A 20,948-nucleotide genomic window follows, 5' to 3' on the forward strand; every position below is an offset into this window, starting at 1 on the left:
AATTCACTTAACAAACCAACAAATTTGTAAGTTTAAATATCTATTTTTCATATTTGTTGAATTCATAGTGGGAACCAAATGAACAAACATGAAGTTTGTTCATTCCATAGGAACTGCTCTTAAAGAACATATTTATTTTCTTTTCTTTTGTTTTTGGAACATATCTTACCATATTGAGTGGAATCATGCAAGCATTTCCATTAAGAAACAAAAGTTATGTATGCTCTTATCCCCATCCATTCAATCTATAGCTTGGCGATGAATGATGATGCACTTTAAGTTCAAAGTACGAAACAAAACTGTCTTTTTTTTGCTAGAAAAATAATTTATTGTTGAAAGAAAGCGATTACACAACAAAGTTGAAAAAGTTTGGAATAATTTCCACCCATTCCCCTGAGATTTTAGATCTCTTACGAAGAGCTGTCAAATGCATACACATGTGTCGTCAAGAAGGCAATACGCCATTCTTCTGTCCTTGCGGTAACTGCAATCAAGTATTTATTTTTTTCAAAAAAGCTTTTGCTGATAAAATGAACCCAAAAATAAAATTCATCCTTTCAAAAGAAAAGAAAATTATCAACAAAATCTCTACAAAAAAATACATTAATGAGTTGTTCACTAGTATCATTATCTAATAACTTTACCCATCTATCTATCATGGAGATATCTGTTTAATCTTGGAGAAGAGCTTAATCTTCACCACTTCTATCCATATTAATTTCATTGAGAACCACACACAAGGCAAAAACGAATGCATAATCAACGTTTGGGTACCCGGTGATTGAGTAGGTGTCCTGGTCCAGAACAATACTTTGGACAGTGTGTTTCCTGTGCATCTACAACGACAACATTATCATCAAATAATTTTATTATTGTTATAACACTATTTACCTACAAATAAACAATATTACACGCGTTTAATCTCTACTTTTGTTTGCCTGACATTGAGATAATTGCTTCAGAAAAGAAAACAAAACAAAAAAAACAACAGATACCTGAGCAATGAGGTTCTTTGAATCCCCAGCATAGATGGCACAAGATCTCTCAAAAAAGCTTCCTTTGATATATATTAAAATCACAGACGGCTTCAGATGTGTTTGATGCTAAGAAAACATGCAAACTTGTCTTGATTTGCAGGAGGCTAGATTTCTTCACACTGAACAACAAATCTCTTGAATCTGAGCTGTCTCCTCTATACACTTGCCATCTCCTATGGCAAGTCAATATCTGAAAGTTTTTTTTTTTATTAATTACACTAATTCACTATTGATTTTTTTAATTAAAAATAACCATGAATACATAATTTACCTTCTGTAGGAATGAAATATCGCACATTCATTATGTATGCGAAATAAAGGTCATTTATCCTAAGCGAAGACCATCGCTCATACTAAAATAATGATGACGTATTTAATGATGTCAGCATAGTCACGAGTAAAGTGTGATGATCTGTGCGAAGTGTAAAGTGTGCGAGGTTGAGTGAATGTACATCAGCGATTGTAACGCGCGATGATTCCGAAAATAGGGGATCTATTAGCTGTCATCTACTATGTAGTACCCTATATAAGGGGAAGGAATTTGTGTAAGGAGAGAGATCTGTAAGGTGAGTGTTAGACAAGAAATTAAGAGAGAGAAAGTTTCTTTGGAGAGCAAGTAAAGTCATTGTATCATCTTGTAACAAATTATAGAACTTGATAAATAATAAAAGAATTTGATTATGATTACTTAGAATCTTGTCTAAATTCATAGTGGTGTGGTTGTAGGATTTCCTGCAACTACATTTTGGCGCTAGAAACAGCTTGGAGTGATAAATCATGTCAAAGAGTTTGTAGAATCTTGAAAAATTTGATCTGAAGATTTTGGAGAAGATAAATATGAAAAGCGAAGAATCTATAGGATCTATAGGAAAAATAAAAATCATGACGATACAAGGAAGAGGAAGAGGCATACAGTGTAATTCTATAACTAAAACGCCACTCTCTGATGCGCATTTTCAAGCAGGAATCACAAGAAGAATACATAAACGAGATTATAAAGGAAAGAAGGTGATGACGGTGGAAAAAGAATCTCCTCTAAAGGAATGGGAAAAAACAAAAATAACGTTTGCAACAGATGAAATTCCGGAAGGAAATTTAATGCGAACAGATCCATTGGTGATTACAATAACGGTTGAGCGAAGTAAAGTTGGTCAAAAGGAGGAAAACTCAGAAGAATGGGCGATTAATAGAACGTTGGTGGATACTGGAAGTGCTGTTGATATCTTATTTTATCATACGTTCAGAGCAATGGGATACAAAGATACGTACATGACATGTTCAGCTTACAATATACATGGATTTGATAGAACAATCACAACACCAAAAGGAGAGATTACAATGCTAATACTGCTCGGAGAAGTAGAAGTAAAGACAACATTATGTGTGGTTGATATAGAATCACCATACAACATGTTATTGGGGAGACCATGGATGCATGCGATAAAAGCCATAGCGTCTACACTACATCAACGCATTAGATTCCCAATTCCAAGCGGAATAGGTGAAATTAGAGGAGATATTCCAAGTGCGCATATCTGTCATCAGGTGGATGTAAAAAATTACGAAGGACGTGCAAAGAAGCGAAAGGATCGCTGGAGAAAAGCAAAGGAATTAAGAAAAGAAGAAGAATTTCGGATATATATGATTAGAGCGAAGGAAGGAAAAGGAATACCGAGCGAGATACCAGAAAAGGAAGGTGAACCAATTCAAGAGATAAAGGAGTCAACACCAATGGGAGAACCAAGAGCGAATTTCACTGCAGCAGAGCCAACGAAAGAAGTAAATGCTGGTACAGAAGAAGAACCAAAAACACTAAAAATTGGAACTAAGATGGATAAAGAGGAAGAAGAAAAAACAATAAACATCTTGCGCGATTATAATGATATATTCGCATGGAGTATGGAAGAAATGACAAGGATAGATCCGTCTGTTGCATTCCATAAATTGGATATTAAAAAGAATGTAAAGTCATTTAAGCAAAGAATACGAAAGATCGCAACAACATATCATCCTCAAATAAAAACAGAGTTACAAAAAATCTTAGAGTCAGGGATTATAAGACCAGCAAAATATCCAGAATGGATATCAAACATGGTGGTGGTGCCAAAGAAAAACAAGGGGATAAGAATTTGCATAGACTTCAGTGATTCAAATAAACCATGTCATAAGGACAATTATCCTTTACCAGATATTCCACAAATGGTTAAATCGGCTTCAGGAAATGGTAGAATCTCATTTTTAAATGGGTATAAAGGTTATAATGAAATTCCTTTGGCTGAAGAAGATCAAGAACATACTGCTGTTTTCGCACCCAGAGGATTATACTTTTATACAAAAATGCCGTTTGGATTGAAGAATGCGGGTGCGACGTATCAGCGAATGGTAGAAAAAGTGTTTGAGAAATGGATACATAAAACAGTAGAGGTCTATGTTGATGACATGTTAGTAAAAAGTAAAGAGGCGGAAGATCATGTTGATGATTTAAGAGAAATATTTGAGCAGATACGAAAATTCAATATCAAGGTGAATCCAGAAAAATGTGTTTTCGAAGTATCATCAGGAAAATTTTTGGGTTATTGGTGGGTTTTATAAACAACCTACAAATTGACCTGCAAGTGCACAGGGTCAGTTGTAGCTAGTGATGGGAAGAAAGGGTTTTTCCACAGGGACTTGGAGGGAGCTAGTGTTGTTTCTACTTTTCTAGTGACAGTGGGAATGAATTTTGTGTTGTGTTGAAACACAAATGAGCTGTTTTGGTATGTGACTGAAATAGTGACAGAAAGTAAAGCAATGCAACAGGGTACTAAGGCTTCGAATCCACCATTTTACCTACGCTAAGGAAATCTCAGTTCAATACTGCTCTTGTCCCTTGTATAGTTATCAGTGAGCTTCTTGGCTCAACTGACTAACTAGATGGCAGTGGAGGTTCTATGCCTGCTGCTCATCAAAGGGTTGGGTTAGAAAGGAGGCTAAAGGCACTAAGATAATTCTAAACATTGTGATAGTTGGGGCTCTCACACTGCAACTACCCGCAGAGAATCCACTTAGGTGTTTTAACAACCTAAAGGATGTTCTTTGATTAAGACTATCCTAAACATTTCAGCATAACAAGCACAATATCTAGATTGGATTGAATTAGCAGAAGCATCATGATTTCATCTCCCCCTCTGCAATTAAACTAGAACATGATGAACTGAACAACTGAAATTTAAAATGAACTGATATTGAAAACAAAATTAACAGTTGAGGTCCTGGCTATTCCAGGCCTCTTGGTGGTGCTCTGGCTAGTCCAGGCATGCCCATTAAAACATACCCACAGTCTCAATTTATACCCACAGACCCAATTTGGGTTTTCCCCCAAATTACAAAATTAGGGTTCTTCCCCAAAAATATCCCCAATTTAAACAGAAATTAGGTAAATTATTTCTACCTAATTTGACAGTACAAAACAAACCCATATCTTCTCTAATGCTCTCCCTAACACAACATTAGGGTTCTTTAATAAATTCCCCCAAATCAGAAAATTTAGGGTTTGGTAATTCTTACCCATATTGATGTGATTTGACGAGTTTGTCTTCGACCCATTCTTCCCCTTGGTCCTTTGCTCCATTCCCATGTGTCAATTGCTACTTTAGACTCGCCTAATCGATTGATTTTTCTTCTAGGGTTTCAGAGAAAGGTGAGAAGAAATATCAATCAAATAGGGGTCTAGAAAGAGGGGGTGATGATGTTCGAGCAGGTGGAGTTGGTGGTTTGGTTGTGGCAGAGTAGGTGGTGGCGGACATGGTGGAGAAGGTGGTGGTACGGAAGACATGGTGTCTGCAGAGGCGGGAGAAGAGAATAAAGAGAAGGGGAGAAGAGAATGAGCGATTTAGGGTTAGGTTTTTGGGTTATATGTGTTGGGTGTGCTCCGGTGTTGGGCGGGATCAGCAATCTTGATGTCCAGCAAGACGAGAGCGTTGGATGACCACATCTGAAACGAATCGAACGACAAGAATGGAAACAGCTTGTAGCGACCGTTGGATTGCGAGATACAACGAAGCTAACGGTTCCAGATGGGGTTAAGTACTATGATGTTTGACAGGAACTTCAGAGTTTGATGCACGATGATGAGCCGACCGTAGGATGATGTGATGATCCAATCTGACGGCTAGAAAGGGAAACGGGTATGGATATAGGAAATGGATTTGGGTGAGGGTTTTGGGCCTTGGGTATGCCAAGCCCATATCTTCTTTAAGGACAATTCTTCCTCTTCAAGCCCAGTTCTAGCCTTTTGGTCTTGCGCACAACATTCTTCGCGGCTTCCTTGTGTAATTCCTCCCGGCTTTTCACCGTTTTTCTGCTCTTTTCCGCTCCGCTATTCATCCAAACTTTATTTATTACCTAAAAATGCAAAATTAGTTAATAAAAATATTTATTCTAGAAAACAAAGAAAATACAGAATATGGGATAAAATGTAGAATTAATGCACAAAAGATGAGTTAAATGCCAAGAAAAATATATAGAAATATGCACTTTTTAGGACTCATCAAATACCCCCAAACCTGAATTTTACTTGTCCTCAAGTAAAACAAAACTAAGGAAATCCTGCCTATACCACTGTCGCTGGTCTCTCGAATGCATTTAGCGTATGCACTAAGCCTTTTAAACCACTAAGTGTCCCTATTGGACGAGTGAAGTCTCGTGAAGGTTTGCTTAGAACGTACCTACAAAGTCCTAGGCCAAAATATAAGCTCAGATTCCATCAAATGTGACATGTGCAAGACAGTAGAAGCTCACAGCAAAATGGAGATGTCAATCTAGCTATCAAAGGCACAATCCTAGCACTGATAACAAATAAAGACATGTGATAAGAGTGTAAAGTGTATCTACACATGTTTCTAGACTGACCTGAAGTTATGACTACTAATCACCAAGAGATAGTTTTTAGGCTAAGAACCGAATCCTAAGCCAAGCTAGCTGTCCGGCTTTACGAGAATTGTGAATGTTCACCCAATGAGTTGGTGATATTTCAGTTTACCCGCGTTATACATCGATGGCTGCACCCTCCTTGCTTATTACAAGACTATTTACAACAAAAAGATGACTCTTTACATGACTCTTATTTACATTGATTACTCTCTTTTATTTTTGGAACAAGAGAGAACTATTGTCTTTAACATGACAAAACATGGAATAAATAAATACTTGATTGATTTGATTTTTTTTTTTTTTTTTTTTTTTGAAGAAATAACTTTGATCTTTACAACATAGTGACACTTTTGATACATGAACAAAAAAGAAAAACATTATTACATGACTCTTAGCAAGAGGTGTCCCTTATCGAATGCATCCGGTCAAATTCTATGGTTGCTTTTCTTAACGTATCCTCCAACTTCTATCCCAGCCAACCAAAGAACAAGCTAGTCAAGTCTCATTCAGTATTCTAAAGTGATTGGCAATCTAACTTCCTATCAAACACCTTGAAGATCGAGGCTATACATGTATTGGTAGATCGTGCGCGTGCAAGTTTCTTATCACATGTGAATTGTGCTAGAATCAGGGTGCCTAAATATCTAGACTAAGAATCCTTATGTTTACATACATGCACAAGAGTCAACATTTCAAGGTAAATGAGCTCCATTTTTATGATTTTTTAATTTTTAATTTTTTTTTTTTTTGGAATTTTTAAATTTTTTCAAAAAGAAGGAGTTCTTGCTTTTTTTTTTTTTTTTTTTTTCAATTATGGCATATTATCAAAGTATCTACTTTTCACCCCCAAACCTAAACTAAACATTGTCCTCAATGTTTCAAAATATGAACAAAATTATAATACAACATATGAAGAGGATCATGTTGAGTAGAGAAAAAGGAAAGAGAATACCCGATTTGACGGTGAAGGCAAAATTAGAACTCTGTTATTCAAGGCAAGAATCCAACATATGTCAGCCGAGATCATATTGGATTAGAAAAATATATACAAAAGGAACAAAAGGGTTTTAAGAAATTTTATCTACTGGATTATATACAAAAAAATTCACCATATACTAACAATCTAAAGAGTCGAGGATCAACCCAAAAGAAAAAGTGTTGAAACATAGACAGTTTCAAAACACTAAAATTGGACTGAAATGAGAGCGAGAGTGAAAAACCGGATGAATCACCCCCAAACCTGTAATTTTCAGCAGGTTTACTTTTAAGCACAAAATCTTTCCATTTTAGGGGTGCAGGATTCACAAGATCTAACTCAAAATGGACTTTGTTTGGGATGGACAAACATGCATATTCCAACTGTGGCTCCTTAAAAGTATTGTATTTAGATGCAAAATAGTCCAAGAGGACTTGAGAGGCACACATTTCCAATCCTAGGTTGGGAATCTTCAGAAAAGTTGGTTTAAAATTTTTGTTACAAACCAAATCCAAGTTGGGTGGAATAATCTCAATCTGTGACTTAGGCAAGAAGGTGACATCTAAGTTTCTCACATGCATGAGATCAAAAGTACCAATATTATCAGTCACATCAGCATTTTCTAAATCATAATCAAGTTGTGTAGCATGCTCATCATCACAACACAATTTCACAAGTCCAAATTCAGAATCATGGTTATCCGAAATATCCAAATTAACATCAAAACAAGCAATATATTGTGGCTTAGGTATGGAATCAGACACATCAACTATATTTTCATGCATAGGATCATTAGTGTCAACAGAAAATTCAACATTACCTAAGTCATGCTCTTCACAGGATAACTGCACAATATCTAAATCAGTAGCCTCATCACATGTATATGGAATACTAGAAGAAACATCATTCATGAAGGTCGGGGCAGAAAAGCCTAATGTATTTGAACCCAAGGGTTCCATAACATTTTCAGCATAGACATGTTCTTGTAATATAACATCATCATAATCATCATCATCACAAATACATGAAAATCCTACTTTGTCAAAACCATTAGTGTTTTTCGTCCATACATCTGCCTCTAAAATAAGTGAATATGGATTGACATTTTCAGCAATAGGGTATGAAACACTATATCCAGAATTAAGCTCATTGGGAAAATCAACATCTGACTCATGGTGATTACCCATATCATGTGGCATGGTCCTAGTTTCCCTATAGGTTTCCCACTGATGGGTTTTCTCTGCAACTTCAGCTAGAAATAACCATGCATCGTCCACAGTTTTATCAATGAATTCACCATTACACATAGATTCAACCAAGGTCGAGACTTAAAGTCTAGTCCCTCATAAAGAATGGCGACCAGTCTCCACTTCTCGAGGCCATGATGAGGACACTCAAACAACAAATCATTAAATCGTTCAAAATAATGAAAAAGTGTTTCTCCATCTAACTGGACAAAACAATTAATACTTCGACGAATAGAGATGGTCCTATGATGTGGAAAGAACTTTCCGACAAATTGATTTGTGAGTTGGTCCCAACTGGTGATTGATTGTGGTCTCAAACCGTAAAACCATGTTTTGGCCTTTTCCTTTAAAGAAAAAGTAAACAAACGCAATTTCAGAGAGTCTTCGGACATATGTTCAGGTTGCATAATCCGGCAAATTTGTTCAAACTCTCTTACATGAGTGTAGGGGTTCTCAGAATCGAACCCTCGAAATTTTGGAAGTATTTGTATCATGCTTGCATTTATTTTAAAAAAGTTATCGGTTTGAGGTAAAACAATACATGATAATTGAGTTTTTATTGTGGGAAACATGTATTCATGGAGAGCATGAGGTTGGCCCATATTTGAAAAAAAGGAAACTAGCGTGACACAAAGCCCACTATTTGGTTGATGAAAATTTGGTTTTTAAAGGCAAGGGGCAAAGCCCATGTTGGTTTTTAAAGATGGGGAGCAAAAATTTGGTTTTTGAAATTAGAAGCAAATTTTTTTTTTTTTTTTTTTTTAGCCCAAAATTTAGTTAAGTTTGGTTCACAAAAGAGGCAAGCCCAAAATTCAAAAAGTTAAGTTTAGAGCAAGCCCCTATTAAGAAACTACAAGCCTAACAAACAACTAAATTACAAGCCCAAATAAAGAAAGAAATAAAAATAAAACTAATTATTACAAACCCACAAAAAAAAAAGAAAATAAAAATAAAACTAAAATTATTACAATCCCAAATAAAGAAAGAAATAAAATTAAAATTAAAATAATTATTACATGCCCAAAAAGATAATTAAAATTACAAGCCCAAAAGAGAATAACAATATAAACCCAAAAAAATTACAAGCCCAAAAAATTTGGGTTTGGGTTTAGGCTTACCTTTTTGGAGGGAAGCCCAATTGGGCTTAAGTCCCTTTTCTTTTGTTGCAAAAGCCCAGTTGGGCTTGGTTCAATTTCTGTTCAACTCCACAAGCTCAGTTGGGCTTTGGACTTTACTTCCAAAAACTCACAGCCCAGCAGCAAGGTTCTTCTAGCCCAGCAACTAGGTAAGCAAAGTGTACCTACAGCCCACCAGCAGCTCTGGCAAGCAAGGCAACAACCAACAGCAGCACCAGTTACCTGCACACTTAAATGTGTGTGATCAATACACAAAGAACATGGGCAAAGTAAGCAAAGTTGAAGAACTGCAATGCAGTTGTGCAATTGCAGATGGAGAAAATGCTACAGAATGCAGAATATAAAGTTGCTGAGAACATGCAGTTTAAGAAGTTGCTGAAAATGACAATGCATAGCTATCATTACAAGAGCTAAGTTACAGGAAGAGATGAAGGCTAAGGCTACAGAGCAAGATGCTAAAGTGAATGAAATGCAGAATTAGTTTAAGATGACGATGGTATGCAGCTAGACTAAAAATTCAAGTTTAAGATATAGTGGTATGCAGTTATGAATTATGCTACAGGAATGGAATGCAATGCAAAAGAATGGCAACAGTGAAGATTGAGCTAAAAATGCATATGTACAGGAGAGACTACACAGCAAGCTAGAAGAGCAAGTGAGCAGCAAATGAGCAAAGGGAAATATGAGAAACAACAAGGCACCGCCACCGAGTCCCCAGCAGCGGCGCCAAAAACTTGGTGGGTTTTATAAACAACCTACAAATTGACCTGCAAGTGCACAGGGTCAGTTGTAGCTAGTGATGGGAAGAAAGGGTTTGTCTACAGGGACTTGGAGGGAGCTAGTGTTGTTTCTACTTTTCTAGTGACAGTAGGAATGAATTTTGTGTTGTGTTGAAACACAACTGAGCTGTTTTGGTATGTGACTGAAATATTGACAGAAAGTAAAGCAATGCAACATGGTACTAAGGCTTCGAATCCACCATTTTAACTACGCTAAGGAAATCTCAGTTCAATACTGCTCTTGTCCCTTGTATAGTTATCAGTGAGCTTCTTGGCTCAACTGACTAACTAGATGGCAGTGGAGGTTCTATGCCTGCTGCTCATCAAAGGGTTGGGTTAGAAAGGAGGCTAAAGGCACTAAGAAAATTCTAAACCTTGTGATAGTTGGGGCTCTCACACTGCAACTACCCGCAGAGAAGCCACTTAGGTGTTTTAACAACCTAAAGGATGTTCTTTGATTAAGACTATCCTAAACATTTCAGCATAACAAGAACAATATCTAGCTTGGATTGAATTAGCAGAAGCATCATGATTTCATCTCCCCCTTAGCAATTAAACTAGAACATGATGAATTGAACAACTGAAATTTAAAATGAACTGATATTGAAAACAAAATTAACAGTTGAGGTCCTGGCTATTCCAGGCCTCTTGGTGGTGCTCTAGCTAGTCCAGGCATGCCCATTAAAACATACCCACAGTCTCAATTTATACCCACAGACCCAATTTGGGTTTTCCCCCAAATTACAAAATTAGGGTTCTTCCCCAAAAATATCCCCAATTTAAACAGAAATTAGGTAAATTATTTCTACCTAATTTGACAGTACAAAACAGACCCATATCTTCTCTAATGCTCTCCCTAACAGAACATTAGGGTTCTTTAATAAATTCCCCCAAATCAGAAAATTTAGGGTTTGGTAATTCTTACCCATATTGATGTGATTTGACGAGTTTGTCTTCGACCCATTCTTCCCCTTGGTCCTTTGCTCCATTCCCATGTGTCAATTGCTACTCTAGACTCGCCTAATCGATTGATTTTTCTTCTAGGGTTTCAGAGAAAGTGAGAAGAAATATCAATCAAATAGGGGGCTAGAAAGAGGGGGTGATGATGTTCGAGCAGGTGGAGTTGGTGGTTTGGTTGTGGCAGAGTAGGTGGTGGCGGACATGGTGGAGAAGGTGGTGGTACGGCAGACATGGTGTCTGCAGAGGCGGGAGAAGAGAATAAAGAGAAGGGGAGAAGAGAATGAGCGATTTAGGGTTAGGTTTTTGGGTTATATGTGTTGGGTGTGCTCCGGTGTTGGGCGGGATCAACAATCTTGATGTCCAGCAAGACGAGAGCGTTGGATGACCACATCTGAAACGAATCGAACGACAAGAAGGGAAACAGCTTGTAGCGACCGTTGGATTGCGAGATACAACGAAGCTAACGGTTCCAGATGGGGTTAGGTACTATGATATTTGACAGGAACTTCAGAGTTTGATGCACGATGATGAGCCGACCGTAGGATGATGTGATGATCCAATCTGACGGCTAGAAAGAGAAACGGGTATGGATATAGGAAATGGATTTGGGTGAGGGTTTTGGGCCTTGGGTATGCCAAGCCCATATCTTCTTTAAGGACAATTCTTCCTCTTCAAGCCCAGTTCTAGCCTTTTGGTCTTGCGCACAACATTCTTCGCGGCTTCCTTGTGTAATTCCTCCCGGCTTTTCACCGCTTTTCTGCTCTTTTCCGCTCCGCTATTCATCCAAACTTTATTTATTACCTAAAAATGCAAAATTAGTTAATAAAAATGTTTATTCTTGAAAACAAAGAAAATACAGAATATGGGATAAAATGTAGAATTAATGCACAAAAGATGAGTTAAATGCCAAGAAAAATATATAGAAATATGCACTTTTTAGGACTCATCAGTTATATAGTCTCTAAGAAGGGAATAGAAGTTGATCCAGACAAGGTACAATAGATTAGAGATATTCCACTTCCAGCAACAGTGAAGGATGTTCAAAAGTTAAATGGATTAATAGCTTCAATGGGAAGATTTATTTCACGTTCTTCGGGAAAATGTAAACACTTCTTCAACATACTAAAGAAGGGAACAAAATTTGAGTGGACAGAGGAATGTGACAAGGCATTACAAAGCATCAAAAATTACTTAATGAATTTATTTATTATGCAAAAGGCAAATCCAGGAGAAGAGTTGCTATTATATTTGGCATCAACACCATATGCATTAAGTGCGGTCTTGTTACGTTCGGATCAAGGAGTAGAAAAACCAATATATTATATAAGCAAAACGTACAATTCTGCAGAGAAAAATTATTCGAAGATTGAAAAACTAATTCTCGCACTCGTGTATGCGTCCTTTAAACTTCGCATTTATTTTCAGGCTCATAAGATTAAGGTATTAACAAACATACCAATTGAGCCTGCGATGAAAAATTCAAAACGATCAGGGAGAATTGAAAGATGGAATGCACAATTGGAAAACTTTGAAATCGGTTTTGAAGTATTATCTTCTCCAAAGTTACAAATCATCGCAGAGTTCCTGGCAGAATTTCCTTTGGAGGAAGATGAATCTGTAGAAGATATGATGGACGTGGATGAGGAACGTGGAAATCTTACAGATTTATTAATAGATCGAAATTCAAACAGGTGGGAGATACTAGTGGATGGATCGTCTAATGGAGAAGGAAATGGTATAGGTGTTGTCTTTATTTTACCATAAGGAGCGCGAATGGTTTACTCATTCAGGTTGGAGTTCGCATCCACAAACAATGAAACCGAGTATGAGGCAGTTGTACATGCATTAAAGTTAGCAATTGAAATGGAGATAAAGGAAGCGCGAATAACTAGTGACTCCCAATTAGTAATTCGACAAATAGAAGGAGAGTATTGTACGAATGAACCATATTTACAGAAATACAAGAAATTGGTCATACAATTAGCAGAGCGAATTCCAAATATAAGTTGGAGACATATAGGCAGAAAAGATAACAGACTCGCAGATGCATTGGCTTTTCTACCATCCATGCTAATTTATCCAACTGCAAGAGATATGAAGATACAAACACTTTATTTACCATCTATAAATAAGGAAGACGAAATAGAAGCAGAAGTGATGATAGTAGAAGACAAAGAAGGAGAACAAATGAATGAAGAAAAATATTGGAGAATTGAGATTCATTTATATCTAGATAAAGGAGAGTTACCTAGAAAAAGATTAGAAGAACATAAATTAAAAAGTCGTGCAACAAATTATGAATTAAGGGATGGCAGCTTGGATATCTTACGCGAAAACAAGAAATGGAAATCTTAAAGGCATTACATTATGGGGATGCTGGAAACCATAGTGGTGGAAGATCAGTCGCATACAGAGGGAAGATACAAGGATATTATTGTCCTTACATGCACAAAGATGCAAAGCAGGTATCAAGACGATGCGAAGAGTGTCAACGTCATGGAAAGAAAATACACGCACCGGGGGCAATGCTAAACACGTCAACAAATGCATGGTCATTCGGAAAGTGGGGAATTGATATCGTTGGTCCGTTTATACCAGGGACAGGGCAAATAAGATACCTAATTGTCGCAACAGATTATTTCACGAAGTGGGCAGAAGTGAAAGCAGTACAACATATTCGTGATAAAGACATATTCACGTTCATTTTTGAAAATATCATATGCAGATTTGGCATCCCCGCACAGTTAGTATCTGATAATGGAAAACAATTTGAAGGTGAGAATATAGAAATGCTGCTAAATTCATCAAAATTCAAAGTGGAAAGTCTACCCCCCTCTATCCGCAGAGTAATGGACAAGTAGAAGCAACCAACAAAACGATCGCAGACACATTAAAGAAGAAGTTGGAAGGGCATAATAAAGGTTGGTGCGAACAAGTACATAATGTAGTATGGGTATATATAACAACAAGAAGGGAAGCGACAGGAATGTCCCCTTTCTGTTTAAAACAACATATGGGGTAGAAGCAGTGTTACGAACATAAGTCATTATCCCTACTACAAAGAAGGAAGCTTGGGAGAAGAATCTAAGTGCGGATTTAATTCTAACAAAACTTGATGATCTGGAAGAAGTTCGAGAGGTCTCTTTGCAACATATGGAAAATTATCAAAGAAGATTAGCTCGAGAATACAATAAGCAGGTTAAGATAAGAGAATTTCAACTAGGAGAATTAGTGTTGCGAGAAATACCTGTTTATCAGAGAGGAGGTGATGGAAAGTTGGAGAAGAAGTGGGACGGACCATATATAATAAAAAGAATAGTTGTAAATGGAGCTTATGAGTTGCGAGATCCCGAAGGAAGAAATGTAGGATGGAAATTAGATCGTCCTTGGAATAGGTTATATTTGAAGAAATATTACCCATAAAGATATGCGATATAAATCGCACAGGTACAACAATGCGAAATCAAGAATGTGATTTTTTATTTTTTTTAAACATGGATGTAACATTCAATTCAATAAGCAGGTTTGGAGATTCCGTTCGATTTTCAAATCAGAAAAGGAAAATATAAGTCCTTATAATAAGACCTTAATATAAGGAAGAGAATATATAACCACAGAAGAGAGGCATCCAACTGCGGCATGCACCTAGTTCGCATAAATGAAAGAGGCAACAAGTAATACCTATCGCACGTCACATTTGGGGAAAACCTGATAACCATGACTCAAGGGAAAGCTACATCGACCCTGGAACTTGAGTCATGGAAATTTGGGGTGACAAAAAACGAAAAAGCCCATCCAGAAGAGGTGCCTTAAATTTTCAATCTAAGCTTATTTCCTTAGATTGAGAGACTAGGGTAAGAAAGTCTCTCCTAAGGAGTGCAGAAACTCGATCAGGGTGCCGAGGTACACGGTTGAGTCAAGAATGTTGGGGGCGTTGGAGCCTGCTTTGCCATTCTTGACAAGTCCTGACTACGATGCACTCGGTCCGAAGATACCCCGCTTAGGGTGCGGTATCGTAACCATAAACCTTATCGGTGGAGGGATAAGAGGCTGCGAAATCAAATGGTTGTTGCATTACCGGATGGGAGGAGCAAAACTTAACCCGGTAGAGGTAAGCTTCCTTGAAGGGGAAACCAGGGGGAATATAAGGACGACACCCTCCATTAGGGAGATGAATTGTGTCACAAAGACGTAAATGTCATGAGGCTTTTTACTCAAGGAAGTATTAAGTCTTATCATATTTACGCACGAGAAAAACCTGAAGAGGCAATAATACAAGAATATGATAATGCGAGATCAAAGGGTCCTTACATTTAGGTGTAGCGACCGCCTGCGATCTCATCGCACAAAAATAAAAGATAAATTAAGGCAAGCTAAGACCTTTATTTAGGAAGGCAACATAAGACCTTATGAGAAAACATATATGTAAACTAATGATGGTTTTCCAGGGATCCGCAAAATTCGCATACCGGTTTCTTACAAGACATATAATAAGAGGCAACTAGGGGAGTTAAAATAAAAAGATATTATCTATCTTGATTAAGAAACAAGTTCAAAATGTACCAAAACATAAGAGGTGAATTTGGATAATTAAGGAGTGCTAAGAATAAGCATTGTTGGAGGAGACATCATGTTCAAGACTTTTCAGCATCAATCTTGTGACTTGGATTTGAGTCCTTAGCTTCGACAGTAGTCTTATCAACAAAATCAACATTGCCAGATTTTTTCTTCTCAAGTTGATCCTCTGATACAGAAGCATCAATGTCATCTTCATGATCTTTCTCATCATCACTTACAAATTCATAGTCACTATCTGGTTCTGGATACTTCTTGTCTTCGCCTATATAAAGAGGAGGAACAATTATTGGAGAAAGAGAGTTGCTCAGAAGGATTTGATTAACTAAATTCTGGGCATTCACATGATCTTTGCGAATAACTTCTTTCTCAATATTTCTGGCATTGATTTCTGCGAAATTTTGAAGATATGCAAACCGTTTTCGCACGGTCACGAGAAGCAGTAAGAGAAACTTCAAGATTTGTGTAGGCAATCCCCATATTCGCGCGGTCTTTACGAACTTTACCCAGCTCAGATCTCAACTGAGATATAGTGAATTGATTCAACTTTTCGGACTCTGCAAAAGTTAATATGGAATCATAATTTGAGAACAAAAATTCAAAGAAATAAATAGGGGAATTAGAAATTTAAGGCAGTCAACTTAGGCTGACTACCTTTACAGAATTTAGAAAAGGCAAAAGTATTATTCTTCATACTTTCCATAGCTTTATCGAAATCGTCACCAACTAAACCATTGAGAAGAGATCGAATCTTTCTTTTATCAGCAGAGAGGGAATTATTCTTTTTCTTAAGGCCATCATGAGAATGCTTCAGTTGATCATATTGTTCTTGAAGCTGGTTCATCTTCACAGTCAAGTTTATTTTACTTTGGATGATTTTCTCGTTCTGAGTACTTAATTCTTTGAATGATGCTTCATACTGAACTTCTAGTGAACGAAGGGCTTGTTCTAGATCATTATTTACTTTCTGGAGAATTAAATACTGATGCGGAAATATTGATTCTTTCTTTAGAAAATAATGTTTCTCCAGAGAAAGAGTATGGTTATCTTCTGATAAGGATTGATGTCTTAAATCAGCATTATATAACAGTTTAGACATGTGGTAAATCTGAGTATTTAACACTTCAATCTCTTGATTAAGATGACTATTTTCACAAGTTAGATTATTAATCTGGTCAAGAGAATATGAATTTTAGTTATTTAATTGATCTAGTTGAGTCTGTAACATCTCATTATCCGCACGAATATCTTCAGCGAGGAATTGGAAGGTAAATCTCTCATCAACTCGCTTCTGGTTTAAATCTTAATAAATGCATGGAAAAGTTTAAAAGGTGGAGATAAGCGAAGAATTATGTTACGAGAAACAATAAATAAAAAGAAAGTTACCTCTAAGTTTTTGGTTCTGGCTTCGAAGACCTTCAGAATCAAGGATTGCAACTTGGAGTTCTCCTTTAAGTCTACCAACTTCCTTTTCTAAAAGGGTGTTATTGTGTGAAAGTTGTAGTTGAGAGCAACTAGATTTAAAACGGCCTTCAGCCAAAATCATTCGACAATGAGATTCCTAAAGAAGAAAGAAAGTAAGCATATATAATAAGAATATTATAAACGAAAGAGCATACGCAAGAGGTACTTACCAAGACATCTAAAGCAGTATGGAAACTTGGATCGATTTGAGAATGAATTTATTCTCTTGTAGCTTTATTAGAAGGAAACTCGCATAGAAGTTTACTTAAAGCAAAACATATGCGAACTTTGTGAGGATCACTGGTGGATGACTGAGCAGACTTGATAATGTCGAGTAAAGTTTGAGAAGCAAACTTTACATTGTTCAGAGCTTCCTTATCAAGAGAAAGGGATTCTAATAAGAAAGAGGGAGATGAATAAGGGGAAACAGAAATAGAAGGAGAGGAAGTAGTAAAATTCGCAGAGTTGGGAATATCCAAATTATTTTGAGTGGTATCGGTGCTAATGAGTAAAGGAGAGTTCAAAAAGGTTGAAACAGTTTGAACAACATCTGGGGTAAATGTAGAAGCATGAGTGGGAGTACTCTGTAGACCTTGATTAGTAACGGTTTTCTCTTCGGGAGGAAAAATTTCATCAAGAGTAACAGAGACATTCACATGAGAAGAAAAATATTAGTTTGAACTGGAGATGGAGGAATGACCTCTACGACGCCAAATTCATGAATGAAATTTTTTGATTTAAGATCTGTGGGCTTGCGAAATCTCTTAGGTTTCGGTCCATTTCTTCACCCATCTCACAATCAGAATCCTACAAAAACAACGTAGATAAGAAATAGAGGAAACAATATTGTTTGATAAAAACAAGAATATTTCTTACTTCTTTGTTATGCGAAGTCTTCCTCTTGAGAGATTCTTTGTCCTTGATATCTGAAGAAGATTTAGGGTTGGAAACAGTCACTTTGAGGCCGCTTGAAGAAGAACTTTTCCTACAAACATTAAGGGAGATAAATCAGTCATAAGACGGTAAGGGGGATAAACCAATCATAAGATCATCAATCATGATCGAGATTAAAAATTATGATTAGCAATTATAATCAACATAATAAAAAGAGAATGATTTTGATAGAACGTACAGACCTTAAATTTGGATCCATGAAGATAATGGAGATAAAACAGCAGCAACAGTAACAGATGAATCAAGGGAGTAGAGGTCTCGAGGAAAAAGAGATATAAAAAAAATTAAAGAAATAAATAAGTTATTTCTCGAGGAAAATCCGTAAATAGAGAAGAAAATGATCGGTTAGAAACTGGTTGTATCGGTAAAAAACAGAAGAATCAACACGTGCAAAAAGAAAGGTTGAAATTACGGAAGAATGTCGGTAAAACAAAATATGAAGAAATAAATATGTGCGATAAGTTGGATTGAAAATTTCTCATATCGCTCAATTTATGAAGAGAACGAAATGAGAAGAGGCAAAATGTAGGAGTGAAATATCGCACATTCATTATGTATACGAAGTAAAGGTCATTTATCCTAAGCGAAGACCATCACTCATACTAAAATAAGGATGACATATTTAATGATGTCAGCATAGTCACGAGTAAAGTGTGATGATCTGTGCGAAGTGTAAAGTGTGCGAGGTTGAGTGAATGTACATGAGCGATTGTAACGCATAATGATTCCAAAAATAGGGGATATATTAGCTGTTATCCACTATGTAGTACCTTATACAAGGGGAAGGAATCCGTGTAAGGAGAGAGATCTGAAAGGTGAGTGTTAGACAAGAAATTAAGAGAGAGAAAGTTTATTTGGAGAGCAAGTAAAGTCATCGTATCATCTTGTAACCAATTATAGAACTTGATAAATAATAAAAGAATTCCATTATAATTATTTAGAGTCTTGTCTAAATTCATAGGGGTGTGGTTGTAGGATTTTCTGCAACTACACCTTTTGTTGCAGAGATACAAGAGGAATACCGGCAGCATCGACAAGGACACCGCGGTCGCGAAGGCTAAGAACCGTACCCTTAACTTTAAAGACAATATTGTCATTGATATCCAAAACAGCAAAGCTGCCTTCGGTAATAGTTAGAAGTTTCTCTATAATGGTAAGATCTACTGGATATGGTGCACAAAAATGAGGTGCAATTACGATGATCGGATTTTGTGGTGTCGCTCCGTTGCTAGTTGCGGGTGGTGGAGGTGGTGGATAATATGGCGCCATTCCTGTTGGTGGCTGCTGATACGGCACCATGCCTCCTGGTGGCATTTGTTGGTACATATCTGCATTCGGTGGGTGGTGATACATTTCTAAACAAAATGAATTTTCCTAGGTAGCTGATTGAAATGATTTTTAGGATTCGAAATGGTATATATGTTAAACTAACTTACTTTTAATAGGTTTAATTCATAGAGGCATCCATAAATATAGAGAAACGAGAGGAGAAGGTAGAGAAATTTTGAGAAAAGGAAACTGTGAAAGGACAAATAGTCCCACATCCCCATTTTTCGCATAATGAACTTAAAATATAATATGGAAGGGCCGTTCCACTCATTTCCAATTGGTTTTGAGTTGGATGCTTGCAGTCTTTAACATGGTATTAGAGCAGGCTATTTGTGTCGAGTCAGTTGACCGCACCTTTACTCCGCGTCACCCGATTTAATTGTCCACGTGTTTGTAAGACCCGCTAAGGCTACACGTGAGGGGCATGTTGGGATTATTAGTCCCACATGGTTGGGTTATTTAAGATCCTGCGGTTTATAATCTATTAGGGCTTCTCCACTCTTTGCCAATTGGTATTGAGTTGGATGCCCGCAAACTTTAACATGGTATCATAGCTAGGTCCCATACGCCGGGTGTAGGCCGAATTAGTAACCGTCATGACCCGAGTGGGCACATGTACACCCGTGACCAAATGACTGGTCACTCGTATGACCTGTACGTGGGGTGGACCGTGACCGATGTCACCTGCACATCCTAGACCCACACGTGCGTAGATCCACGTGTTAGGCCGAGTGACTGGCCTTACACGTGAGGGAGGGTGTGAAAGGACAAATAGTCCCACATCCCTAGTTTCCGCATAATGAACTTAAAATATAATATAGAAGGGTCGCTCCATTCATTGCCAATTAGTTTTGAGTTGGATGCCCGCAGTGTTTAAGAAAAACGGAAGAAAGTCTCTTGATTTTCCCTTCTTCTCTCCTTTTTAGGTAGGGGCCGCAAAACTGCATATAACTAACAGGTCAGCTATATATTTCCAGAATCTAAGACTCGCGGGTGGCGAACAATGCTACAATTCATATCAGCATGGGAACAGCTGATGTGATGCCGAATACTTGACCATCTCGAGGATGTATATGACCTGTGGATGCGAGATAATTCACATCAGCACGCGAATACTTAACTAGTTGTGGCAATTAATTTTGTCACATGTAAGGTTCTTAGAAAATCAATGTAAATGTGCCCGTACACTAATGCCAAGTATACTGTATTTGTTTTGAGATCTAAATTTACTTGATCCGATTTAGATGTCGGGTCATCAATTTTTTTCATTTTCCGATATCTGACTCAATTATTTTGTCAAAACCTAAGAAAAAGAATGAAATGCGTCGTAAGGTTTCTTGAGTTATAGAATGGAGGAGTATCAAATGAGTAGTACTCGTTGAAGCCAGAAATACACCTGCGGATCAGATAAAGAGGAGGGTACGTGAAGCTACCTTAATTTCTTTAAAAAAGAAAACCAAATGGTCCAAATGATTGGGAAAAAAAAAGTATGGATATGCAGGGAGCCAGTTTAATGATAAAATGAGCGGCCAAACGGGAAGTAGAGAATCAAATCAACTCGGTGCGTATCAGCTGGTAGG

General features: G+C 37.2%; 1 pseudogene; it reads right to left on the reverse strand.

The window, feature by feature from the left end:
• Positions 1-689: 689 nt before the first annotated feature.
• On the reverse strand, positions 690-19,392 carry LOC113280161 (annotated as a pseudogene).
• Between the last annotated feature and the right edge of the window lie 1,556 nt (positions 19,393-20,948).

Source organism: Papaver somniferum, chromosome 5 (genome assembly GCF_003573695.1).
Source record: "Papaver somniferum cultivar HN1 chromosome 5, ASM357369v1, whole genome shotgun sequence".
NCBI lineage: Eukaryota > Viridiplantae > Streptophyta > Magnoliopsida > Ranunculales > Papaveraceae > Papaver > Papaver somniferum.